The sequence below is a fragment of the Neofelis nebulosa genome, chromosome 2 (assembly GCF_028018385.1).
Source record: "Neofelis nebulosa isolate mNeoNeb1 chromosome 2, mNeoNeb1.pri, whole genome shotgun sequence".
NCBI classification, from domain to species: domain Eukaryota; kingdom Metazoa; phylum Chordata; class Mammalia; order Carnivora; family Felidae; genus Neofelis; species Neofelis nebulosa.
Window position 1 is genome coordinate 137,174,922 of NC_080783.1, and position 3,238 is coordinate 137,178,159.

Consider the following 3,238-nt stretch of genomic DNA (forward strand, 5'->3'; position numbering starts at 1 on the left):
GGGATTCCCTCTACTTAACTCACAAAAATATCAAAAAAGGAAGCAATGGAATAAACTGCCTGGTAAATATGATTTTTAAAAACTTGAAAAATTACCACAAAAAAGAAATGGAGGTATTAGCTAATGCTATGTTGGTTATCATTTTGCAATATATAAATGTATGAAACCAACATGTTGGACACCTTATATGAAACTTACACAATGCCATGTGTCAATTATGTCTCAATAAGACTGGAAGAAAAAAAAACTTAAAAAAAACTTACAATGTCAACAATCATAGGCAATATTAAAGTGCAGTTGACAAATTTGGAAAATTTTATGAGTTAGGATGACTGTGTAATTAATTTCTTAAGGTGTCAATAAGGTGTAGAAGTCAATAAGGAAAATACTGAAAATGGAGCAAACATAAGATATTTGTGGCAGAAATAATTAAAATCAATAAACATGACAAATTTTCAACTTCACTAGTGATCATATAAACATAGATAATGGAAAGTTACTTTTTTTTGGCCTATGAAATTGGTAATGATTAAAATAGGTAATCATGATGAAGCTACCATAAAATTTATCTCTTACGTTGTCTAAACAGTACAATACTTCAGGAACAGAATCTGACCATATGTTAGCAAGGGCTAGCCAAAGATCTTAGAAGAATCCATACATTTGATTCAGTGATTTCAGTTCTAGAAATGTCCTCTATTGAATTAGGGGTCCATAAAAAGATTGTCGTACAAAGATGTTTACTACAATCTTGGTTATAATAGCAACTAAACTCAGTGACATCAACAACAACAAAATAGCAAAACAAGCAAAAACAAAAGAACCTGTAAATGTGTATTTTTAATGAGTTAAAGGTGGAGAGTGATCCTACAAATTATGGTTCACTCCTATGGTAGCATTATTACCCACCATATTTTTAAAAAGCTTTTATTTAAATTCCAGTTGGTTAGTTCACAGTGTGATATTAACTTCAGGTGTACAATTTAGTGATTTAACACTTCCATACAACATCTGAGGCTCATCACAAGTGCCCTCCTTATCCCCATCACCTATTTATTAACCCATCCCCACACACACCTCCCTTCTGGCAACCATCAGTTTGTTCTCTATAGTTAAGAGTGTTTCTTGGTTTGCCTTTCTCTCTCTTTTTTTTCCTTTGCTCTGTTGCTTTGTTTATTAAATTCCACATGTGAGTGAAATCATATGGTGTTTGTCTTTCTCTTTCTACCTGTGCAAAAATGTGGAATGCTTCATGCGTTTGTGTGTCATTCTTGTGCAGAGGCCATGCTAATCTTCTCTGTATCATTTCAATTTTAGTATATGTGCTGCTGAAACGAGCACTACCCAACATATTTTTAATGCATCCATTATTAACCATGTTTAGAAATAATTTTTAATAACATGAAAATGCATGTATCCATCATACTTCATTATATATATTATATATGATAGACATATCAAGCTGTTATTAACCATGTTTTGGAAGAACTTTTATTAACTTAGGGATATATACATACATATATCATAATATATGTAAATATGATAATACACAATTACATCATAATAAAATATTGCCTACATTTAAAAAAGTAAATCTACACAGATACACAAACACATACACTGTAGAAAAAAGACTGGAAGGAAATAAAACCTTAACTGCCTGTAATTGCTGTTTGATAGAAATGATGGGGCTAAAAGACACTTAAAATAGCATGAACAATCCTGCTATAGAGATGTGATTTATGCAGCATTTTTGCATACTTCTCAAATTGAGCCTCACCACAATTCTGTGGGTAAGTACAGGCAGGTATTATTTCCCCTTTGCATAGAGAAAGGTGCTGAGGCTTAGGGAGGTGCTTGGTTTAATCAAGGTCAAAAGGCAGAGCTGAAATATGAACACGGGTCATTTGACACCGTATCTGAAGCTGCTTTCACAAAAATAAGTTGACTCTTTAAGATCATATGGCTAGAAAGTCTATAGCTATAGGGACTCCAGGAAATGGTGAGAACTTGCAGTAACAATTCTTGAAAGTTTCACGGCTGTTGATAAATAGGAAAAGTCTAATGAGATCCTAAGTAAATGCAGACGAAAGTTTCTGCAGGCTTAAAAGAAATTATTTATTACTCACAGTATCTTAGCATACTGGCTGAATAGAAGAGCCATGAGTCACCCCTGAGATTTTTGAGGGAAAGCAAGTGGGTATTATCCCAGTCTATACAGGAGACAAACTCATAAATAAGAGAAGAATACACTTGACACTCCCACACACTGAGACTGTGGCCAAAAGGAAGGTAAATTTCACATTCCTGACTTCTGAATCATGAAGTGGTTTCATATTCTTATACCCCAAACAGGGTATGCTACTGAGGGGTCCTCAAGGCTTGTTCATAGGTGAGTCTGAGCAAATGCATTGCTTCCTGAGATGCATACCTCTCTACTTTAATTTAGTTCCCTTTGTATTCCATTTTGTGTTCCCAGCAAAAACAAAAGCACTCTTACTCAAGAATTTTGGAATTAGGAAATTGAGCATTGGAGTAACTTTATACTCATCTGGAAGACACAACATGTAACCTTTACCCCTCCTTCATTTGAAGAAAACAACTATACTGTGGTTGGTACAGGAAGTCCCTGTGGGGTATCTCCTGGGTGCCAATTATTTTTGTCACTCATAACAGGTTTTATTTCATTTCCTCAATAAGTACTCATTTATATAATTTGCTCTTTCCTCTTAAAGTATTATCTATTTCATTCAAGCTCTAAAAGTTTACCCTCAGTTTTCTGTTTGGCTAGAGTGCTTTGCCTTCTGAATTTTCTAAGCATTTTCTTGATCCATCAAATCGGTTTGCATAGATAGACCTAGTGTTCATTATTCCTAAAATGTAAAATACTATGCTAATTTATTTTATGCTTGATTCTACCTTTGTGCTATGGCATATTGAAAAGCATTCTGAACAAAGAAGACACTAGTAACTATTAATAGCTGATTGGGAAATATTATGACTCATACATATTTAGAATACAGTATAATGTCAGTATATTTTGGCAAACATACCTTAAATTACAAAAAAGGAATGCCTTTGTTAAGTTCTTTTTTTTTAAGTTCTGATGGTTCTTATCAACTTAGAAATCATAACATAATGCCTTGGAAGTAGGTATGTTCATCTCTGGTCACACCTTTACTGGCCCTCTCAACCTCATGCTTTTCATTTAACCCCTCATATTTGGACTTTTAACAAA

General features: G+C 33.7%; 1 non-coding gene across 1 annotated transcript; it reads right to left on the reverse strand.

Moving 5' to 3' along the window:
• Positions 1-1,234: 1,234 nt before the first annotated feature.
• LOC131505765 (U6 spliceosomal RNA) lies at positions 1,235-1,341 on the reverse strand. Its single transcript, XR_009258541.1, has one exon. It is a non-coding gene; the product is annotated as a U6 spliceosomal RNA (small nuclear RNA).
• Positions 1,342-3,238: the final 1,897 nt, after the last annotated feature.